Source organism: Acomys russatus, chromosome 13 (genome assembly GCF_903995435.1).
Source record: "Acomys russatus chromosome 13, mAcoRus1.1, whole genome shotgun sequence".
NCBI lineage: Eukaryota > Metazoa > Chordata > Mammalia > Rodentia > Muridae > Acomys > Acomys russatus.
Genome location: NC_067149.1, coordinates 54669240 through 54692398, shown reverse-complemented (window position 1 = coordinate 54692398; position 23159 = coordinate 54669240). Strand labels below are relative to the sequence as shown.

The following is a 23159-nucleotide window of genomic DNA, read 5'->3' as shown; positions in this document are numbered from 1 at the left end:
GGGTAAATTCCCATTTTCAGGAACAAGTAGGTATCCTTATCTGGAGTTCATTTGATCTGTGGCCAGTGGACCAGGTCTTATGACTCTTGATTTTCTGAAACTCATATGAGTTTTGAGTGTAGAAAAGGAAGTATACTAGTATCACCGTTGTACTGAGATCTGTGTTTTGGAAGCCCAAGGTAACAGGTGTCTGTAAGGCAGCAGCAGTAGCCTCCTGCCTTTGAGACGTGGTAAGGAGAGGCACAAGTGCACATCCAGAAGAGAAGCAAAGGGAAGTTCCCATCCTGAGCTTGTGACTGAATAATACGCAGTCAGTGCTGCATCAGCGTGTGAGAACTCTATTGATGACTATTAAAAGTTTAAGTGATCTAAAACATCTTTGTAGACCCTCTAATCTATTGAATGTGTATCCATGGACCTTTAAGTATTCTCTGAGCCCGTTAACGATCTCTAAAAGCTTTAAGTAGTTTTTGTAAGTTTGTGTTGGTAAGTGGTATTTCGGAAGGTTCCGGAAAGGTTTTTCGATTGTCAAAGTGTTTTAGTGCACATGTGTATTTCATGAGGTCAGGTAGCTGCAGGTATTTCCGTTAGAGGAAAGAAAAAAAAAAAAGTGTAGCCCAAGCTGTCCTGGAACTCGAGATCCACCTGCCTCTGCCTCCTTCAGCAAATCCTTCCGGCCCGCGCCACCAGAACCGGCGAACGGTGGTGGTGTTCTGAACGTAATTAACTGAGCGTTGCAATGACGTCAGTCCGTTCCCAAACATCGCGAGAGGTGTATGGCGGGAAAACTACACAACGCGCCCCAAACCCCCACTGTCAACCTCAGCTCCGGTGTAGCCGCTCCTCCCGTAGCTCACCCAAACTCCCGGCCTTACGTCACCCACCCCTCCCCGCAGGGAACCGCAGCCTCAGGCACCTCGAGGGCTCTTCCCGACCCGCGCTCCCTGCTGGTCACTCTGCAAAACACACTCCCGCACCTCCAGCCTGGCTGTCTGGGACCTCGCTATTCCCCCTGCTCCTGCTCTTGCTGTTCCTCACCTGTGCTGCTGGGGACCTTGTGACTCTGCTGGTGGACGCCAAAGTTCCTGTCACTTCTTTACTCCCTTATGGCCTCACCTCTCTCGCGCAGTCAGGAAGAGCTGTTTGCTTTCCCGCTGCTTCACGTTGGTGTTTGTTACTCTTATGCCGCGATGTCCAGATCAGGAGACCCCCCCCCAAAAGAAGACCACTAGGACTGGATACGGATGCAAAGTAAACAGGGTCTCTTTTTTCTTTTCTTTCTTTCTTTCTTTCTTTCTTTCTTTCTTTCTTTCTTTCTTTCTTTTTTAAATTTCAGACAGGTTTCTCTGTGTAGCCGCCTTGGCTGTCTTGGACTCCCTTTGTAGACCAGGCTGGACTTGAATGCACAATGATCCGCCTGCCTCTGCCTCCGGAGTGCTGGGATTAAAGGCGTGTGCTATCGCCCCCGCCCTAACAGGATCTCTTATTTCTAGCTCAGAGCTGGGGTCACAGTCCTTCCTGATGCACCAGGATGGGAGAGTGATCCCGGAGCGTCAAGGGGAATGGGTTTATAGGAAAGACTGTAACTGGGGGTGGGGGTCACAAGGAAGTAAGGACAATACCATCAGCTGGGGTCGTGAGTCTCAGGAATGTAGACCTTCAGGCAGGTTGGGTCCAGGAGGCCGAATCTTCAAGGAAGTTGTTTTCTCTCAGAGGTTCATTGGGCCTTAACTGTATCTAATTGTTCCCGCGCAGTTTCTGCAGAGTGTGGCAGGTGTCAATCCCAGAATGCAGGGGTAGGACACCTAGGGGACAAGTTCTCATAGAGACCATCATTAGTTGTAGAGTATAAATTACATATAGGATACGGCATTAACTTTGCCCCTACATTACCAGGATGAACTGGAAACTTCCAAGCTCCTTCATGCAGAACTAGCGGCCGGGTGTTTTTCTCTCTTTGTGTCTTCATTTCAGTCCTCATGAGGGTTAGTGATGTGTGCAAGCTTCCTCGCGCTCCCTGGCCATCTTTATGCTGTTGTGACCCTCAACCTTGATTGTTCCTTTGCTTGGATTAAGAAACAAACGCCTAAGATATTGGTAAAGCATTTCACTGTGAGTGTCGGCGAGGACGTATCCAGTGAACGCATTAGACTGGGGACTTTAAGGGATGAGTGAGTGAGTCCCTGGGCATATTCGACACATGATGGCATTTGGGGAGCTGAACACCAGTAAGAAATGGCGGCCTGATGGAGTCACAGGGAGCACTAAGCACCGTGGCACCCTGGACCTTCCGTGTGCACCCCTTTTATTTTCTTTGACCTAATAGTTCTCTCTTTCCTGTAATTCATGAATTTGTGCTCATGGTGTCTCCGAACCCCTGCATGTCTCTTTAAGATGTATACTTTTCTTTGTTTGAGAGTTCCAGCTTGAGATACCAAAAGAACTAAAATTGGATTTCAGGGTAACTAGGACAAAGGTTAAAAAAAAAAAAAAAAAAAAAAAAAGGCCTACAGGAGATAATCTGGCCAGCTGCAAAGAGCAGCTCCCACTAGAGATAGGGATGCCTAGTGACTGACCCAAAGAGTCCCACAGGAGATAGAGTTCATAGGAGACCCAGTTTTATGGCCACATTCCTTCCTGCCCTGGGAACCTACCAAGCCCATGGGGAGAACAAAATAAGTTGAGCCATGGGTGGTCTTGGCGCCCTTTTCTGCTTAAGGGACATTGAGAGGATAAAAGGACCTGAGATCACGGCCTCGAAGTCGCCCCTGATACCTAGCATTTAGGGGATCGGTTGCGACCCAGCTTGGAACTGAATTAAAGATTCCTCTTGCATTTTACAGCGGTTTCTAGCACCTCACATAGCTGCAGGTATTTTCGTTAGAGGAAGGAAAAAAAATGTGTAGCCCAAGCTGTCCTGGAACTCGAGATCCACCTGCCTCTGCCTCCTTCAGCAAATCCTTCCGGCCTGCGCCACCAGAACCGGCGAGGGTTGTGGTGTTCTGAAAGTAGTTAACTGAGAGCTTCAATGACGTCAGTTCGTTCCCAAACATCACGAGAGAGCTGTGGCGGGAAAACTGCAAACAACGCTCCAAACCCTACTGTCAACCTCAGCCTTGCTCAAACCGCTCTTCGCTGATCTCACGCAAACTCCACGCCTCAAGTCACCCACCCCTCCCCGCAGGGAACCGCAGCCTCACGCACCTCGAGGGCTCTTCCGACCCGCGCCCCCTGCTGGTCACTCTGCAAAACACACTCCCGCACCTCCAGGCCTGGCTGCCTGCAATCTGCTATTCCCCATCCTGTAGCTCTTGCTTTAACCCTCCCGCGGTTTGCTTGAGCTCTGCCTGGGCCTTTGTCTAGGTAACCAGACACAACGCTCCAGGAGGAGGAACTGCAGATTAGATCTTTAGTGTGATGCTGAGGGAAGTGTGGTAAGGTCTCAGGGTGCTGGGGACCTTGTGGCTCTGCTGCTGGATGCCAAAGTTCCTGTCACTTCTTTACTCCCTTATGGCCTCACCTCTCTTGCACAGTCAGGAAGAGCTGCTTGCTTTCCCGCTGGTTCACATTGGCCTGGTGGCACTCAGAGGAAGGGTAAGCAGGCTACCAAGATGAGATTTGATAGATAGCCTATGACCCTACTGTGGGGGAGGAGGTCCCCTTGGTCATAGACTAGGGGAGGGGAATAGGGTGAAAGAGGGAGGGGGGGAACGGGAAGATACCAGTGATGGGATAACAATTGAGATTTAATCTGAATAAATTACTTAAACTAAGAGAGAGGGAGGGAGGGAGGGAGGGAGAGAGAGAGAGAGAGAGAGAGAGAGAGAGAGCGCGAAAGCGCAGCCTGATTGGGTCACAGGGAGCACTAAAAGTACCGTTGCACCCTGGACATTCCGTGTGCACCCCTTTTATTTTCTTTGACCTGAGAGTCTTCTCTTTCCTGTAATTCATGAATTTGTGCTCATGGTGTCTCCAAACCCCTACATGTCTCTTTTAAGATGTATTCTTTTCTTTATTTGAGAGTTCCATCTCTTCCACTGTGTCTTTAAGCCCTGACGTTCTATCTACCTGTTCCATTGTGCTAGGGAGGCTTTCCATAGAGTCTGTACAGTGTGTGCTATGCTCCCCTGAGAGCCTGGGCCAGGAAAACCAGAGTGCAGCCACAGGGTTGGGCAAAGCCCTTGTTTGTACAGACACCTGGCTACGTATCTTTAGCTTACCCAGCTTATATGAATTTAAGTTTACAAAAGGAAGTATACTAATATCACCATTGTACTGAGATCTATATTTTCTAAACCCAAGGTAACAGGTGTCTGTAAGGCAGCAGCAGTAGCCTCCTGCCTTTGAGACGTGGTAAGGAGAGGCACAAGTGCACATCCAGAAGAGAAGCAAAGGGAAGTTCCCATCCTGAGCTCGTGACTGAATAATAAGCAGTCAGTGCTGCATCAGCGTGTGAGAACTCTATTGATGACTATTAAAAGTTTATCTTAAAATATCTTTTTAGACTCTAATCTATTTAATGTGTCTTCATCAACTTTTAATTATTATCTCAGACTGTTAAAATTTTTCTAAAGCCATTAAATATTTTTGGAAGCCTCTCTTCTTGAGTTGTATTTAGCAACGCTCAGGAAACGTTTTTCGATTGTGAAAGGTTTTTAGTGCTAGTGTGTCTTTCATGAGGTCAGGTAGCTGCAGGTATTTTCGTTAGAGGAAAGAAAAAAAAAAAGTGTAGCCCAAGCTGTCCTGGAACTCGAGATCCACCTGCCTCTGCCTCCTTCAGCAAATCCTTCCGGCCTGCGCCACCAGAACCGGCGAGTGAACAGCGACTTCTGAAAGTAGTTAACTGAGCGCTGCAATGACGTCAGTCCGTTCCGAAATATCGCGAGACGACTGTGGCGGGAAAACTGCACAGAGTCCCAAACCCCACTGTCAGCCTCAGCCCTGCTCTAGCCGCTCTTCCCAGATCTCAGACAAACTCCCCGCCGCCCGTCACCCACCCCTCCCCTCAGGGAACCGCAGCCTCACACAGTTCGCGGGCTCTTCCCGACCCGCGGCCCCTGCTGGTCACTCTGCAAAACACACTCCCGCACCTCCAGGCCTGGCTGCCTGGGACCTCGCTATTCCCCCTGCTCCTGCTCTTGTTCTTCCTCTCCTGTGCTGCTGGGGACCTTGTGGCTCTGCTGGTGGACGCCAAAGTTCCTGTCACTTCTTTATTCCTTTATGGCCTCACCTCTCTCGCACAGTCAGGAAGAGCTGTTTGCTTTCCCGCTGCTTCACGTTGGTGTTTGTTACCAGGATGAACTGGAAACTTCCAAGCTCCTTCCTGCAGAACCAGAAGACAGGTGTTTTCTCTCTGTGTGTCTTCATTTCAGTCCTCATGAGGGTTAGTGATGTGTGCAAGCTTTCTCGCGCTCCCTGGCCATCTTTGTGTTGTTGTGACCCTCAACCTTGATTGTTCGTTTGTTTACATTTAAGAAACAAACACCTAAGATATTCACAAAGCCTGCCTGTAGGAGTGTGGTTGCAGACGTGTCCAGTTAACTTTTTTAGATCTGGGGGCTTTAAAGGAATGAATGGGTGAGCCCCTCGGCATATTCAACATATGACGGCCTTTGGAGAGCAGAACACCGGGAAGACATGGCGGCCTGATGGAGTCAGTAGTTCACAGAGAGCATTAAGTGCACCGTTTGCATCCTGGACCCTCTCTATAAATGCCTTTCATGGATTTATGTACCTATTTATTCATTCATTCGTTGGTTCATTTATGCATTTCACTTAAGAGTCTTCTCTTTCCTGTAATTCATAAACTGTGCTTATGGTGTCACCAAATCCCTGCACGTCTCTTTTAAGATGTATTCTTTCCGTTGTTTCAGAGTTCCAGCTGCTCCACTGTGTCTTCAAGCCCTGAGGTTCTATCTACTTGTTACATTGTCCTAGGGAGGCTTTCCACAGAGTCTGTACAGTGTGTGGTAGGCTCCCCTGAGAGCATGGGCCACCAAAGCCAGAGTGCAGCCACACGGTTTGGCAAAGCCCTTGCTTGTACAGACACCTCCCAACTGTCCCCAAAGTGTCCTCGGTTCCTTGACATAACAGCCATTTAAACCCACCCTGCGGATTAAAGTAGCCCTTAAAATATATGTTATGAAGTAGGGCTGTGTCTGGTCAGGTTCTGGTCTGGTTCTCTACACCAGGATTTGAGTCCTCACGCACAAGAAAAGCTGTTTGCCTGAAGGTGCCGGTGTCCTGTACTCTGAGGGACCCTGACAAATGGGATATTCAGTTTTTGAGCCTATCTCCCTTTCAGTCTTAATTTCTTTAAGTATTTACACCTCCTCACTGAGTGCACCTTTCAAGTCCTGTGGAATTGATTACTCCATTCAGCCATTTGTCTTTTCTAGGACCTCAGTCAGGACTTTATTCCTGTCCCCTTTACCTACACTCTAGAGCTTGGGACCTCTGAAACCCAGTCACCTCATTGCTTCTGTTTATAAGCACTCTTTTAAATTCTAGGTCCTCGGATTCAGTGACATAATTTGTTGGGTTTGAGGTGGAAGCCGAGAAAATTCACTTCAGATGCAGAAGCCTAAAACGAAAGCTTTATTTTCTGAGTCCCGGGAGGTGGCCAGTTAGGGATCTGACCCGAGTCCTTGCAGGAAAGCTGTATTGCCTATTAAAGGTGACAACTGAATTTAGCTCCTATGGGGTTGGAGTGGGGATGGTGGAACAGGAAGGTCAGCTCAGACTCATGATATTTTGCAAACAAGAAGTTCTAGCTAACCTTGAAAATGTGTCTGACATGGGGGAGATGGGCAGCTGGCCTTGTGCATGGAGAATTTTCTTTGATTAATAAGGCCACGGGCCAGGCCGTGGTGGCTTATGCCTTCATTCCAAGCACCCAAGAGGCACAGAGAGGCTGATCACTGTGAGATCGGGGCCAGCCTGGTCTACAAAGTGAGTCCAGGACAGCCAAGGATACACAGAGAAACTGTCTTGAGAAAAAAAAATATTAGTGAATTAATTAAAAAAAATAAGGTCATAGGGTATGCTGATCATAAACATAGCTTATGGTCAACCTGACCTTGTATATAGATTCTTTACATCAGCAATGAGCTGAGGGGATGTGGCTGGTGGGCCTCACAAAAAAAGATCTATAGTTTGTAGGGGAGGGCTATATGGCCAATGTTCTTCCATCTTGTCAGAGCCTAGGTTCCTATTTCTCCAGCAGTCTGCCATTTACCAGAAACCAGCTGACCCTGTCGTGGTTCGGCAGTTAGACACCTGTTGTGGTTTATTGTTGGGGATGGTCATCCTAAGACCCCACCCCTACCCCCCAAGCTACTCCTTTCTGGCTATAAACTAGCTTTTCCAGTAAGACTACTGGTAAGATCAGATTAAAGGCCAGCTACCTGCGAGCAAAAGTTCCAGGAACGTTTTCTTGACTAACCAGATTTTCACAACTTCTTTTTCTCTCTGGAGTTTCTCTCTTCTGCAATTAAGGCAGCTGTAAAGGTAGACACCTGCTGGAGCATTCCAGAGTTAGGTATCCATGGTAACCCTTACTTATGCAAATACTCATGACTCTGTGCCTATGTTAACTCTGTGAAAGTTCTCAATAAATGAAGTTTGATCAGATTGCAGACTTGCCCTCATTTCTTTGTGTCTCTTGTCCCACCACTCGTCTGGCCCCTCCACAGGTACCCAATGAAGACCTGGTAGGCCGGAACAATAGTTATGCTCCCCAAGAGGAGCAGGCCTTAGCAGTCCCACATGTCTTTATACACCCTGGTCAAATCTTTGTTGATCTATGTTTTTGTAAAGGATTATGCTGTGTTCATGCGAGAGCCATAAAGTCTAAGCAGAAGCACTAGGACTAGGGGCCCACTTGTCCCTTATGCCAGGAGCCCTTCTGGACAGAGCACTGCAGCCTGTCAGGTGGGGTAGGACAGCATTGTTTTCTTCTGTAACTTCTTCCTGCTAATGTCAGGGCATTGTTCTCCCTGCTCAGGAAGGCTGAGATGCTAGTCAGAGGGCAGGCAGTGGGGAACTATAGGAAGCAATTGATTAGTAGATCCAGTTGAAAGACAGGGAGCAATCACATTGGCTGCACTGGTCTACATCAGCTCTCAGGAAGTCCAGAGCTCAGCAGCTTGCAGTCCCGAATGGAGTCTGTCAGCCAGGTGAAAATCTGTGGAGACAAATATAGACTAGGGACAGAATTACAAGTTCCTAGTAATCGGGGAAGGTGAAGAATCTCAAAACCTGGGTAAATTCCCATTTTCAGGAACAGGTAGGTACCCTTATCTGGAGTTCATTTGATCTGTGGCCAGTGGACCAGGTCTTATGACTCTTGATTTTCTGAAACTCATATGAGTTTTGAGTGTAGAAAAGGAAGTATACTAGTATCACCGTTGTACTGAGATCTGTGTTTTCGAAGCCCAAGGAAACAGGTGTCTGTAAGGCAGCAGCAGTAGCCTCCTGCCTTTGAGACGTGGTAAGGAGAGGCACAAGTGCACATCCAGAAGAGAAGCAAAGGGAAGTTCCCATCCTGAGCTTGTGACTGAATAATAAGCAGTCAGTGCTGCATCAGCGTGTGAGAACTCTATTGATGACTATTAAAAGTTTAAGTGATCTAAAACATCTTTGTAGACCCTCTAATCTATTTAATGCGTATCCATGGACCTTTAAGTATTCTCTGAGCCCGTTAACGATCTCTAAAAGCTTTAAGTAGTTTTTGTAAGTTTGTGTTGGTAAGTGGTATTTCAGAAGGTTCCGGAAACGTTATTCGGTTGTGAAAGTATTTTAGTGCATGTGTGTATTTCATGAGGTCAGGTAGATGCAGGTATATTCGTTAGAGGAAAAGAAAAAAAAAGTGTAGCCCAAGCTGTCCTGGAACTCGAGATCCACCTGCCTCTGCCTCCTTCAGCAAATCCTTCCGGCCTGCGCCACCAGAACCGGCGAACGGTAACGCTGTTCTGAACGTAATTAACTGAGCGGTGCAATGACGTCAGTCCGTTCCCAAACATCGCGAGAGGACTGAGGTGGGAAAACTGCAAATAATGCCCCAAATTCGACGGTCAGCATCAGTGGCGCTCAAGTGGCTCTTTCCCAATCTCATGCGAAGTCCCAGATGCAGGTCATCCACCCTTCCCGCAGGGAACCGCAGCCTCAGGCACCTCGAGGGCTCTTCCCGACCCGCGCCCCCTGCTGGTCACTCTGCAAAACACACTCCCGCACCTCCAGGCCCGGCTGCCTGGGACCTCGCTATTCCCCCTGCTCCTGCTCTTGTTCTTCCTCTCCTGTGCTGCTGGGGACCTTGTGGCTCTGCTGGTGGACGCCAAAGTTCCTGTCACTTCTTTACTCCCTTATGACCTCACCTCTCTCGCACAGTCAGGAAGAGCTGTTTGCTTTCCCGCTGCTTTACGTTGGTGTTTGTTACCAGGATGAACTGGAAACTTCCAAGCTCCTTCATGCAGAACCAGAAGACAGGTGTTTTCTCTCTGTGTGTCTTCCTTTCAATCCTCATGAGGGTTAGTGATGTGTGCAAGCTTTCTCGCGCACCCTGGTCATCTTTATGCTGTTGTGACCCTTAACCTTGATTGTTCCTTTGCTTGGATTAAGAAACAAACCCCCAAGATATTAGCAAGGCATGTTACTGTGAGTGTCAGTGCGGATGTGTTCAGTGAACTATTAGCTCTGGGGACTTTAAGGCATGAGTGAGTGAGTCCCTGTATATATTCATCACATGATGGCATTTGGAGAGCTGAACGCTAGGAAGAGATGGCAGCCCGGCGGAGTCACACGGAGCAATAAGCACCGTTGCACCCTGGACCTTCCGTGTGCACCCCTTTTATTTTCTTTGACCTGAGAGTCTTCTCTTTCCTGTAATTCATGAATTTCTGCTCATGGTGTCTCCAAATCCTTGCATGTCTCTTTTAAGATGTATTCTTTCCTATGTTTGAGAGTTCCAGCTGCTCCACTGTGTCTTTAAGCCCTGACGTGCTATCTACTTGTTACATTGTCCTAGAGAGGCTTTCCATAGAGTCTGTACAGTGTGTGCTAGGCTCCCCTGAGAGCCTGGGCCACCAAAACCAGAGTGCAGCCACAGGGTTGGCCAAAGCCCTTGATTATACTGAAACCTGGTTACGTCGCTGTAGCTTACTAAACCTTCCTGGAGGCCTTGCAGAAAGACAAAAAGAGCACCATGCAGAGTAGTCTCTACCAGAATGCCATGGGTGACCTCCTGACTGTCCCAAGCTGTCCTCCCTTCCTTGACATAACAACCATTTAAACCTACCCTGTGGCTTTAGGGTGAAGACAAGACAAGGCAGGAACCTGGAGGCAGTAATGGAAGCAAGCGCCGTGGAGGAACCCTGTCAACTGTCCTGCGCCCCATTGCTTGTGCCATTTCTTTTTTTTTTTTTTTTTTTTTCTTTCAATATAGCCCAGGGCCACCTGCCTGTGGCTGTCACTACCCACAATGTGCTGTGCCCTCCCACATCAATCATTAACAAGGAACTGGTCGCATGGGCCAATCTTAAGGAAGTATTTCCTCAAGTGAGATTTTTCTCTTCCCAGAAGACGCTCAACTGGAGTCATAATCACAGAAAGCCAACCAGCGCACATTGTGTGTCCAGGTGGGGTTGCTACTGTTGTAAGCTCTCTCTATCCCAGTGCCTTTTTGGAAAGGTCGGTTGTTGCAGCCCCAAAATTAACTCTGGCGTAGAGTGGGTTTTAGCCAATGAGAGAGAAGATGTGGAAGGAGCTGGAAGAAGCTAGTGTGACAGGAAGATGACATGGCAGGATAGATAACTACACTCAAGACTGGAGCCAGGCGGGACCTGCCCCCATTGCTTCTGCATCCCGCCCCTTCAGTAGTGACAAAGCGAGGACTAAGTGAGCAAACAGTCATGTCCAACCTTTTGACACGGAAACAGGATGCTGTCACTCACAAAATTCACTCTCGAGAACCACGTGACTGAGTTAAAACCAAAACAAACCTCAAACACACACACACATCATACTTTAATTAAGTTTATGATTTTTGTGGAGGGCTGCATTCCTAATACCTTGGGGCACGCTGTGGCCCCCCTGAGATCTGCGTGCAGGCTTGTAAGTAGGTATTCATAGGCCCATGTTGGTGACAATCTGATGACCGTATGGTACAAAGAAAAGCCTTGGTTGCTTAGGGTGAAGAAGGGTCCACAGTGAACAGCGTGAGGGTAGGGCTGGGGATTCTTCAGGCTGAACATGGAGGGTCATATAGAATTGGCTTCCCACATGGCGCCCACACTGAGTGAGGAAGACACCGAGGATCCAGAGCCAGCCTCATGCCCACTCTCCAGCCACGGAAGGACTGAGGTGGCTGGGGTCCTGATGGCTGCAATACATCAGACACTAGCAAAGTCAGGAGGACGCCTAAACTCTACCACACAACATAAAGTTCCTCCCCAAAGGTCAACCTACCCTCACGCGGGGCCTTGCGCAGGAAACATACAAGCACACTGCCTGCCAGGACAGGAGGAAGGCTGGCCCTGCCCGTGGACCCTGGGACTACTTTGGGTGTCTGGGGACAGGAGAGACCACTAAGGACCTGGCAAGAGTGAGGGACAGCTCAGCCCAGGAGCCTTTGACAGATGAAAGATGATGACGACACACGTGTCCTGGTCACTTGAGGGGCGTTCATGACAGTTTTTATTAAAGAAAGAGAGGTGTAGGGATGAGGAGGAGGAGGTCGGGGCGGGGGAGGCTGTGGGGTCGCCAGGCAGGGCAGCCAGCTAGGAGAGGAAGAAAAGACACCAGGTACAGAGAAGATGAAAGAGGTCACCGTGCTGAGTGAATGCAGCCCACAAAGACAGCACAAACCCGGGGGTCGTGCGCAGGGTGCGGAGCAGAGAGTGTGTGGGGAGGCGGGTCTCTTTGGCTGCCGGTTCCCCGAGAACCCACGCACTGAGCCCTGAAGCTGATGTCAAGAGGCAGAGCCTCGTGCGATCAGGGCTGGAGGAGAGGAGCCTAAGGGTCGGGACGGCTGAGCAGAGGGATTGTAGGGAGAGGAGCGTGTCACGGGGGCGGGGTGGTGAGGGTGGTGGAGGAGAGTGGAGTGCGGGCGTGGGCAGAGGTGGAGGGGGCGCCTGTGCGTCTGGGGGAGCTGGTGTAGGTTGTAGGTCCGAGCAGCCGAGCAGGATCCGGGTGTAAGAAGCATGAGGAGCAGCCCCGTGTGTGTTGGAGCTTTATCTGTGGGTGTTGTGTAGCCGTGGGTTTACGAGTTCTCGATGAAAACCAAGGGGGAAAAAAAAATGTGTATCCCAGGCTGGCCTCGAACTCCAGATCCTCCTGCCTCTGCCTCCTTCAGCAAATCCTACCGGCCTGCGCCACCAGAACCGGCGAGTGTGATTCTTGTTAAAAGACTACTTGAAGCTTGTCTTTGATGACGTAGCCTGCCATACATTTCTGATTTCTTTTCCAAAATAGAAAATTGGAAGTTTCAACGAGGTCCTACTGACCTTTGCTTCAAGCCCAGGCTCTTCGAACAGTTCATGCATTTCAACTCCCCACGTATTTCTTGACACTACTGGTTCTTGCCGGTCTTCCCACATCATGCCACACCTCTTTCAAGGAGCCCACCAGCAGAGGGCAACTACCTTAGACCCCAGCTTTAGGTTTCCTTGCCAGGGAATCTGCCCATCTTTTCATACCCTAGATTTGACTGAAGCTGTTGTGCCCAATTTTTGAGAGACTCCCGGAACAGACCACCCAAGAGCCGAGGCCAAATGTAATGACAAGGAAGTCTTTATTGCAGGTTTGAACCCGGGACACACCTCCAATGCACTGACACAGCAGCTGCAGGAAAGTGACCTCGAGTCTCAATTGAGAGGGGTTTTTATAGGTTTTAGACAAAGAAATGGGTTTTACAGTATATGGTTGGATGGCATTTGGCAGAAAAGCTGCAAGCAGGGAGGTACAAGCCTTGGCATTTCGTGGTTGGGTAATAGGTGTAGGGGGAAGTTCACCTATAGAAAAGACTGGTTGAAGCAGTCATGGGGGCGTTAGGAACTTTGGCCTGGCTTCTCCTAATTGGTTGTTGCTATGTGCCAGACCTGACCAGCAGAGAGTGTATTTGGACTTTCCCAAGATGAGCTGATTGTGTTGCTAGGGAATATTTTTCTGTTTAGACTAGTTTGTTGTTTTCCTGGATTCTGAGTTCAGGCCTTGGCTAGGTTTACTACAAAATGGAGTTTCTTTTTCAAAATGGAATTTGTCTGGTCCTTGCAAAGCAAGGTGTTCAGAATGTTAACAGCTTTTAGAACTTGAAGACGAAAACTTAAATTTTGTGAACAAAATTCAGTAGTCTCATTTTAGAGAGCAGCACAAGGTTGTCGTCTTCATTCTGTTTTTCGTTGCTTCAACAAAATATCCTGACAACGGAAACTAAAGTGGGGAAAGGGGGGTTTATTTTGGTCCACACTCGACGGTACAGTCCATCATGGTTGTGAAGTCAAGGGAGCGGGAGCTTGAAGTGGTTGGTAATACCACGTCCGCTCCCGCGCTCAGGAAACAGAGGTGTGAATGCAAGTGTGCGTGCACAGCTCATTCCCCCCTCCCTCTCCCTCCCCCTCCCTCCCTCTCGCCCCCTCCCCCATCCTCCTGTATCCTCACCCAGGAACAGTCTTGCCCACAGTTAAGACGGCTCTGCCCACAGCCATTAGTGCTGCTGAGATGATCCCTCAAACATTCCAAGAGGCTAGCCTTGCTCGAGATGACCCCTCACAGGTGTGCCCTGAGCCGTGTCTCCTGGGTGATTCTAGACTGGACAGCAGAGGCAGAAGGACAGGAGCAAGGACAGTGGAGTAGTCAGTACCTACCGATTTGAAAGCAGCTAGTCAGCTCACAGTGATGCACCTACCTCTGCCTCCCAAGTGCTGGGATTACAGGCGAGCACCACCACGCCCAGCTATATGCTCTCCCAAAAGTAATATGGATGGTACTCACTAGCAAGTGACTGATTGAACTGGTTCCCTCCTCGTATAAGGGAACAATGTTGCTTTATAAAAAGGGGACTCTGGGAATTTTAACTTCCAGCGGCTGTCTTATGCCCATATCCACAGCCTTTGTTTTTGATAGTATAAAATTATGTGAGCCGTATTACTCAAGGGGGGAGGGGAAGGCTGGGAAAGAAGGCTTTTGGTTTTGTATGCGTATGTGTATGGTTTGGGGTTTCCGTTTGTTTGCTTGTGTTTGAGAAAAGGTCTCACTGCGATGACCGAGCTGGCTTGAACTTCACTATGTAGGTCTGCCCGTCTTCTCTGCTTCAGAGTACTGGGATAAGTAAGGGCCAAGCGAGCCACTACACCAGGTGAAAAGAGAAGTTTCGCTCTTTCTATCCCCACAGACTTGAGGCAAGCATGACTGACCCATTAATAAGCTCATTGACGTATCTGCTGTCCGTAATTACAAAAGTCTGTTTCTATGGAGACCTTTGTGGTTGTTATTTCCTGTGAAAAAAACAAAACACCTGACCTACTTTTGTTTGCAATGGAAAGTCCTGTAACTGGAATAGCAAAACTTTTAGCCAATGTTTTGTTTTATCACAATTTTGAAATGTTCCTAAGTATTGGTGCAAATGTGTTACAGAATAAGTTAGAAAAGAGCTCTTGCTATTTGAACAAATTTGCATTTAAAGTCATACGCTAATCAGTAAGTTACACTTGGTGTCTAGAAATCATAGTTTTTTTGTTTTTCGCCTGCACATATAAATACTTGTACATTCTGCTCAGACCCAGTCATATACACACACAAAATCACTTGATTAATTTATTTTTGGTGTTTTGAGACAGGGTCTCACTTTACAGCCCAGGCAGAGTTAAAAAGTTTAGGCTGGCCTGGAATTTGTAGTGATCTTTCTGTCTCAGCCTCCCTACCCGCCATTTTTTATGGGTTTCTGAAGCACCAAGACAGAAAACAACCAGAGTCTAACGAGTGAGAAGCCAAGAAATGACAACTTGTGGCCACCGGATGTTAAGAATGTGGTGGGGCTGGGACTTTTGTGATCACATTTGATTGATTGTTTGTTGGATTTTGGGGGGGGGGGGTTCGACACAGGGTTTCTCTGTGTAGCCTTGGCTGTCCCGGACTCACTTTATAGACCAATCTGGCCTCGAACTCACAGCGATCCGCCTGCCTCTGTCTCTAGAGTGCTGGGATTAAAGGCGTGCGCCACCAGGCCTGGCTTGTAATCACATTTGAATGAACTAATGTGGTGCTCTCCGGCTGGCTCTCACTCTCGCAAAGCACCAGCTGAGGCCTACCACAGAGGGATGGCGTTCCTACACGCGTTCATCAGAGATGCTCGCTCCCTCTCCAGTCTTGACTCTTCTCTGAGTTTCTTCGGTGACTGGCTACTTTACATTTTTATAGATAGGGCAAAAAAATAAGAGATTCCATTGAACACACTGCCCTCACATCTTTCTGCATTGTTGGGGACTGCACTCTTGAAGGAACCAGCCTCCCCCTCCGTAAGGACCCCCATTAAGGCCAAAGTCTGGGGGAATATAAAAGCTGGCCTACCCAGTCCTCCCTTAAGGAACCCCATTAAGGCCAAAGTCGGTAAATCTCCTCTGCTTGGAGAGTCCAGCTTGTCCCAAGGACAGCTGACAGCCAGTTTGTGTTTAAAGATAATAAAGAGTCCAGATTGACCCAAGGACAGCCAGTTTGTGTTGCAGCTTGTGTTTAAAAATTTCTACTACCCCAGAAATGTACTTACCCCTCCCCAACTAGGAAAGTCCCAATGCTGGTCTATTAACCAATCAAGTTTCTCTGCTAAGTTCTGCTTCTGTAAAGGGTATAAAAAGTGCGTGCCTCTGCTTCTCAGGGTCTCCAACTCAAAAGGGTTTAGCAGACTCTGTCATGTCGGCTCAATAAATTCCTATGTGTTTGCATCAACAACGGACTCTGTCTCTCAGTGGGGACTCCAAGAATAGACTGGAGATCTCTCTGGAGATCTCAGTCTTCCACTCTCTCTATCTTCTTATTTGTTGTCAGTGAATACTACAGTTCATGTTACAAAAGTTCTTGGCTGAATTTTTTTTTTTTTTTTATTGTAACCCAAAGTGTTTGATATAAAATTTACAACCCTCTTATCAGGCTGACAAAATGGAACTATTGGGTGTACCTGTACTATCATTAAGGAGGTTTTGTGGTTTGTTTTGATTTTTACATGTAGCCTGGGATGGGTTACCTTGGATTATTGCCATGTAGCACGTAGCCACACGCCAGCAGCATGCTTGAGAAGTTGCTTTGTTTTTCTGCAGTGGGTGGAAAGAGGACCCAGGCCCTTGCATGTGCCAGGCAAACACTCTGCCCCTGTATTCCCCAGCCTGAATCTCCATGCCTCTTCTTCCCTTCTCTAAACCCTGACTCCCTTCCCTCTCTGCCTCCATGAGTTCCCCGTTTCTAAATGCTTCCTATAAGCAAGACCACAAGGTATTTGATGTTGTAGAGCTGGCTTCTTTCACTTAGCACAATGTTGTCGGTTCTTCCGTATTGGAGCGTACATCAGAGTTTCTTTGAGGTCAAGTAATACTTCCTTGTGTGGACATGATATTTTTGTCCATTCATCTTCTAATGAGTAATAGGGGATCTTCCACAATCTGGCTCTGGTGAGCACTGTATCCTTGGACAACAGCATGCAAACTGTCCTTCATCTCTTTATGGGGCCACAGCATGCAAATTACTTCTTACAGTCCTGGAATCTGGCAAACCCAAGGTCAAGGTACAGGCATGTAGTGTCTAGTGAGGACCTCCATGCTGCATCTTAACATGGTGGATGGGATAAAAAGGCAGGAGGATAGAGCAGGTGGCAGTGGTACACACCTTTAATCCCAGCACTAGGGAGGCAGAAGCGGGCAGATCTCTGTGAGTTCGAGGCCAGCCTGGTCTACAGAGTGAGTCCTAGGACAGCCATGCCTATGCAGAGAAAGCCTGTCTGGGGTGGGGTGGGGGGAAGGAGGATAACATATGGTGGTAGGTTGAAGGGCAAAGAGATATTGAATTTTATTTATTCCATTTGTAAAATCCTAATCCATTCATGAGGGTAGATTCCTTGCAGCTTAATCTCTTCCCTAAAGCTTTCATCCTTAATAATGACAGAATTCCCATGGTGAGCTCAATTACAAACATAAATTCTGAGAGATGCATGATAAAATCATAGCAGAGATGCCATTTTCCATGTTAGAGGACGCACATGGAAAGAGAGGGGGACCATTCTTACTCACATTTAACACCCTTTCATCTTCTTAGTGGGGAAATTGCTTGCTTAAGACCAGTCATCCAGTGAATCGGTGATACCCAGCTGTGATTTTTATTCTCACATCACTTGTTTTGCTTGTGCTGTGCCTGGGGCTTTTTCTAAGGTAGTCAGGTCAAGGAAGAACGGACTTAGACCTGTAATGTGCTGGTGAGGTGCAGGGAGAGGACAATGTGATGAGGGCGCTGGTGACCCTTCTGCCTCTGACCATGAATTCTTGTGTTTCTTCTATCGTTCCTTCTGCCTGATATGGGAGGGAACAGCCAACTACAGCAGCTGAAGTTGGACAGTTCCCTTTTCCACCTACAGAGCTAGAGCAGGCTGAAGCCGATATTTTTCCCTTCTCCATAAGGAAGAACTCAGAGCTGATGGAGTTGGATATCTCCTGTCGCTGGTAAGAGAGGCTAAAATCCCAACCATTTAGGTTCCAGGGCCAGCGGGCCCATCTTCTGAGAGCAAACATCCATTAGGAAGTGTAGAGGGCTCTGTCATTTTTTTTTTTAAATATACTTGTTTCTCTTCCTCTATAATGTTCTTAAGTGTGTTTTTATGTGGTGGTTACTATGAAAACTCAAGCAAGTTCCTGGAGTCCAGTCTCACTAACTGTGGTTGCCTTCCCATTGGCTGTCACTGTCGTTAGTAACTACAAAGTTAACCACACTAAGTCGGCAGCACTTTGTTAATCACTGCTGAGCCTTGCTGGTCCTGGTTCCCTTGTAGGAAAAGCAGAGCCTGAATCTCTCTGCTAGCATGAGCCATGGCTTCCTGCCCTCCTACCTCTGTGTCTCCAGTACCACTCTTTGCCTTGTGTCCCTCACCTCTCTTGTACAGCCAAGAAGAGCTATGTGGTTTCCAGCTGGTTCACCTTGGTGTCTGTTGCAAGAAAGATCTGGAAACTTCCAAGCTCCTTCATTCAGAACTAGAAAACCAGGAGTCTCTTCTCACTGCTTCCGTGTCAATCCTCACGAGGGTTAGTGACGTTGTACAACTTTTCACTCACTCCTCAGCCATCTTTATGCTCTCGTGATCCTTAACCTTGATTGTCAGTTTTCTTGGATTAAGGAACAAACGCCTGTGGGGTGGCGGTGCACACCTTTAATCCTAGCACCTGAGAGGCAGAGGCAAGTGGGTCTCTGTGAGTTCCAGGCCAGCCTGATCTACAAAGTGAGTCCAGAACAGCCAAGGTGACTGATATTTCAAGGCTACACAGAGACACTCTGTCTCAAAAACAAACAAACAAACAAACAAACAAACAAAAACAAAAAGAAGAAGAGGGAAGGAAGGAAGAAAGAAAGAAAGAACGAGCCAGGCGTGGTGGCACACACCTTTAATCTCAGCACTCAGGAGGCAGAGGCAGATTGATCGCTATTTGAGGGCATCTTGGTCTACAAATCAAGTCCAGGACATCCAAGCCTACACAGAGAAACCCTGTCTCGAAAAAACAAAAACAGGAAGGAAGGAAGAAAAGGAAGTCTAAGAGCTCTCTGAGTGTCTGTGTGGACATGTCCAGTCACCATTAAGTTGTGATGGCTCTAACACAGTGAAATGATTAGTCTCTTAAAGGATGGAAATTTGAGAGGTGGTTAAAGGCAGCTGTCAGACTAGATGAGATCCAATGCTCTCTTCTGACCTCTGTGGGCTCCCACACACACACATTCATGCTGGGGGCACTTACAAATAAATAATACAAATTATTATGCATTGGAGAGATTATTTTATCCAGGTGGATACCAACATCAAGATCATTTGACATGGACAGTTATTCATGGATAACAAAGACTTTTGAAATAAAGAAACCTGGGTCTTCCAACTCTGTAGGCTTCCAAAAAGTGTTTGGATTGTGTTGAATCCCTTGAGGTTCTGTTTAAACTTAAGGGTACATTTTTATATTTCCTCAAAATAGATAGTTCTTAGGATTATGATGGAGATTGCTGTGCACCTATAGATTACTTTGTTAGCATAGTCATCTCAACAATATTAAGCCAGCCATCTCATTAATCCAAGGTTTCATTTATTAGTGTCTGCTTAATTTCGTCCATCATGTTTTAGAATATTTGCTACATAAGTCGTTCACATCTATAATCAGGTTTATTCCTAAGTATTTTAATCTGTTTCCTGATTTTATGGACGGAATTGTTCTCTTTTTTTTTTTTTTTTTTTTTTTTTTTTTTGAGTTGCTTCTTATAAGTGGGCCCTTAGGGCTTTCCCCCTCCCTGTTTTTTCTCTTACTGGCTCATTTTGTAATGTGTGTGTGTGCGCGCGCGCACATGCTATGCTTTGTTTTTCAACTCATTTTCTTTTGTTTCTATTCTGTATGTGGTGGTGTGATTGAGAATGGCGCCATAGGCTCATACAATTTGAATGTGGTTCCCACTTGTTGGGCCGTGTAGGAAGTATTAGAAGGTGTGGCCTTGTTGAAGGAGGCATGTCATTGGAGGAGGATTTGGGGGGGCGGAGTCCTCACCAGGCCCAGATGGACATGGACTCATTCTGAAGTTGTAAGCAAGCCCCAGATTAAATGCGCTCTTTTTTAAGATGCCATAGTCATGGTATCTCTTCAATAGAACAACAACTAAGGCACTATATGGATTAGCTTTGTAGTTATCTTGCAATTATACAATAAAGCTTCTTTTAAGAATTTTGGTTTTGTTTAAAGACGTGCGCCACCATGCCCAGTTTAAGAATTTTTTAAACTGCTATTTAAATCTAGAGTGTGATGTGTACACATGTGGCAACCAGAGTACTACTTGTAAAGCTGGTTTCCTTTTTCCTACCGTGTGGGTTCCAGCATCCACCTCAGACTCGGGCTTGGCAAGCTCCCTTATCCACTGAGCCATCTTGTCAATGACTATAGACAGCCTCTTAAAGATGTAGAATTTTATTTTAAACTGGTATTAGCTTAACTTCGATCACAAGTATTCCATTACTTTGGAGGTTTATTCACCCATGGCTTGGCTATTGGTGTTATGTGTGACATTTTAAAGTATTATATGCCATTGTCATACAAGTATACCCGCTCTTTTGTTTCTCGCTTGAAATCGATGTACCAGTACCACGGTGGCCTGTGTCGCCATGTGCGCTGAAAAACCTTTCATGATTTTGTTTTCCTCTTCATCGTCCTTTCACTTGTACCTCTTGTGAAGCAAGTCCAGTGGTAGTAAGTTCCTTCAGCTTTTGACTATTTGGAAAAAATCTCAGTTTCTTTGTTTTTTGAAGGATAATTTTTTTGCTGACCACATATTTTTAGTTCAGATGAATTTTTTTCACCTTTCACACCTTATCTGTGTGATTCCATTCTCTGCAGTTGTCAAGAAATAACTGAGACCAAAATACCCATAAAGAAGAGCGGTTTGCCATTTCCCCTACCTTTAATTAGAAGGTGTTAAGTGTACACCGTAATAGTTTCCACATTCCACGCATGCGCACACCATGTTTTGATAGTATTGACACACCATTACCTCCAACAGTCTCCTCTCTCTCTCCCATCCTCGCTCCCCTTCACAAACATTCCATCTTCTACTTTCATGAGAAGACGTTTGCTTCATTCGTAGTTTTGAAAAATACCAAGCTCCCTTGACTCCCGATGAACATTTCATTCCTGCTATTGTAGTTTTTCATTCCCAAAGTCTGTTTGGTTATTACTGGTAGATTTTGCCCATATGTTCTCTCTCGTCTTCTTTGTGGCGACCATCAGCTCACGGAGTGCCTCACGGCTGGCTAATCATCTTTAGGATAAGTTTCAAAAACTCTTTCTAAAGAAACTCATACATTTGTGATGTTCTAATTCATAAAGCAGTCCTTCCTTTCCCCGATTGGGCCATCTTTCCCTGTTTTGTTTTATTTGTTTGTTTTTCTATCTGTAGATTTTTCTTTGGCTTTGACATTTGAAGTATCAGTCACCTGTCCTAGTCTTGTTTTATTATTCAGTTAGTTTGATTTTATTTTATGCATGTGGGTGTTATGCCTGCGTGCATATCTGTGCACCATATGAGCACTTGGTGGCCAGGGAAGCTAGAAAAACATATCAGGACCCTTGGGGACTGAAATTACAAACAGTTTTGAGCTGCCAGGTGACTGATGGGAAGAATCACACCTGGGTCCTCTGGAAGGGCAGCCAGCAGCCAGTGTTCTTGACAACTAAGCCATCTCTCCAGATTCTCCTTTCATCACTGTTGTTTGGGGTTTTTGTTTGTTTGTTTGTTTGCTTTGTTTTTTTTTTTTTAAAGTATACAGTATTCTGCCTGCACGTATGCCTGCACACCAGTTAGCGGCACTAGATCTCATTATAGATGGTTGTGAGCCATCGCTGCTTGCTGGGAATTGAACTCAGGACCTCTGGAAGAACAGCCAGTGCTCCTAACCTCTGAGCCATCTCTCCAGCCCTATCACTGTTGTTTGTGCAGCCTCCTTTTTTTTTTTTTTTTTCCTTCACATTTAAGAGTAATGTTTATACTTTACTCTATTTTCCTACACGTTCCAACTTCCACTATTAAAGCGAGAGTTCAGTGGCAAAGCAGGCTGCCACTGGGAAGCTTGTTCTTAATCCATAAAATTTTTCAATATGACTTTGATTGTAGCCACTTTAAAACTCAGTATCAGGGTTTGGAGAGATGGCTTAGCAGATAAGAATGATGTAGCAAGCCAGGCACGGTCCCTGGAACACCTGTAACCCCAGCGTCTAGAGGGGAGGAGAAAGAAGGATCACTGGAGCATGTTGGTTTCCATACTAGCTGGAAACACAAGCAAAATCAATGCCAGGACCAGAAGAAACCATGACTCAAAGGAAAAAGAAGGAAAGAGTATCCAACAAGCCCCTCTGGCTTCTGGGAATACACATAGGTATGTACATCCTCAAATACATGCACATACACCACGCAAACAGACACTGTATTCACACACACACACACACACACACACACACACACACACACACACACCTCTACAGGGACAAATAAAACCCAGGATCGCATACCATCATTCACCATTTGCATTCTTCAGCTTTCACAGCACATCATGTGTGCTTAATATCACATTGAACTCTCTCTCAGACACACAAATACACGTGCCTGCCTACTCTCCTCATATTTCATAGTAACAAGGTCAGTATAATCCTGAAACCTGACGTATTTTGCAGTGAAGCTATCATTTGGGCAACTGGGTGATCAGTTGATTCCGGCAGCCAGATGATTCTCCCAATGTGAATTCTCAGAAGGGTCTTATTTTTATCTGTGTGATGATGGCTACATAACAAAACTCTTGATGTAAATAACTGTGCGGTAGCTGGTGTCACCCCTGCCACTCTGTCACAGGAAAAGTAACTGTCTATCAGCTTCATGGGCTCTAGGACCAGTGACGATCATATTTAGTTGTTATTTTTAGCTTCTTTCTTCATTCTTTCTTTCTTTCTTTCTTTCTTTTTCTTTTTCTTTTTGAATTTTCAAGACAGGATTTCTCTGTGTAGTCCTGGCTGTCCTGGAACTTGCTTTGTAAACCAGGCTGGCCTTGAACTCACAGCGACCCACCTGTTTCTGCCTCCCGAGTGCTGGGATTAAAGGCCTTCGCCACCACACCAGACTATTTTTAGTTTCGTCACGTTTTGTGGCTTAGAGGCATTTGGAAGCACTTGCTGATGAAAATACCTCTCCTCAAATCTCTTGCTTTCAGTAAGGCCACTGTAGATCCATCACAGAACTTGATGCTAAGTATCAATGTCGGGCCTGCAGAGATGGTTCAGTGGCCAAGAACACTAGCTGGTGCTCGCTTCGGCAGCACGTGTACTAAAATTGGAATGATACAGAGAAGATTAACATGGCCCCTGCGCAAGGATGACACGCAAATTCGTGAAGCGTTAAAAAAAAAA

The 23159-nt window shown here is 46.7% G+C and overlaps 1 non-coding gene across 1 annotated transcript; it reads left to right on the top strand.

Moving 5' to 3' along the window:
- Positions 1-23052: 23052 nt before the first annotated feature.
- On the top strand, positions 23053-23159 carry LOC127197821 (U6 spliceosomal RNA). The gene has a single exon (XR_007831778.1). It is a non-coding gene; the product is annotated as a U6 spliceosomal RNA (small nuclear RNA).